The sequence below is a fragment of the Sardina pilchardus genome, chromosome 3 (assembly GCF_963854185.1).
Source record: "Sardina pilchardus chromosome 3, fSarPil1.1, whole genome shotgun sequence".
Lineage (NCBI taxonomy): Eukaryota > Metazoa > Chordata > Actinopteri > Clupeiformes > Clupeidae > Sardina > Sardina pilchardus.
In genome coordinates, this window is record NC_084996.1 from 8756938 (window position 1) to 8758225 (window position 1288).

Below are 1288 nucleotides of genomic sequence, written 5' to 3' on the forward strand. Positions count from 1 at the left end.
GTCATGTGCAAACATGCACACTATCACAAGGACATCCCTACACACTCTCTCTCACACACACACACACACACACACACATACTGTAAACACACACTCAGGACTTTAATTATTTTTGGGGGGGATAATGAGTTGGTTTTGTGTTGTTACGGAAAATCATCTCTTATGTTTATGCTTGAAGGCCTAAAGATAAAAGCTTGTATGATACAGTTTTTATGTACATCGACCATGTATAATAAGACACTTCGCTCCTTTGATGTAAGGCAATCAGTTAGTAGAGTCATTATGGAAACAGTAGTGCAGATTTCTCTCTCTGAAACCAAAATACACACGTACATATGGACACAGACACATACACACATACACAAATACACACACACACACACACACACACACACACACACACACACACACACACACACACACTCACTTTGCCATATACAGGTTTTGTCATCTTATTCTGAGCAAATAAAATCAAAGCTCCTGAAGACCATAGTGTGTCCTGTTTTTTTTTATTGCATCCAAGCTTGGACAAGCACACATACTGTATGTACCCTTTCACCTGTCAGTCACTCTAACATAACCATATATAACCAAATAATTTATTAATAAACCTAGGAACATTTAACCAAAAAATGCTTTTTGAGAACTCTAATGGTGGGTGGTTGTCATGACATGGGTTGCTCAAGACACAACCAGCAGGAAACCCCTCCAAGGTGTATCAGCGCTCTGGCTGTAGAAGGTTTTGACATTTTTTTTCAGATTTAGCTCGGCTTGGTGTGGACATAGCCTTAGTGAATTTACCCAAGTTAAGTTGCTAACCCACGTCCTCTGGGGAGGGTACCTTGCTCTGATCCGGCTGGAGTCTGTCCCAGAAGAGGGCCGGATGCGGACCGAAGGGGCTGCTGCTGTCTGGGTCGTGGATCTCTCAGCTCGTTAATGCACAGCGGAGTAAAGCCGGGGCTTTGACACATTCCTCCTCCTCTTAGAGAGCGCTAAAGCAACCCAGGAATGCGCCCTGAATCTATACACGTCCACACACACACACACACACACACACACACACACACACACACACACAAATGTTGCATGCACACATACGTCATGAATATTAGCACTATGACACAGCACACTCCTGCACACACACACACACATACTGTACATACAGTCGGGTACAGACATGCAACAATAATGCGGTTAAGTTCACCAAAATAAAACAAATTCCACTGTGAGGATTTAAAAAAAGTCTATTTGTATTTATGTATTTATTTATTTGCTTGTTTACTTTTAA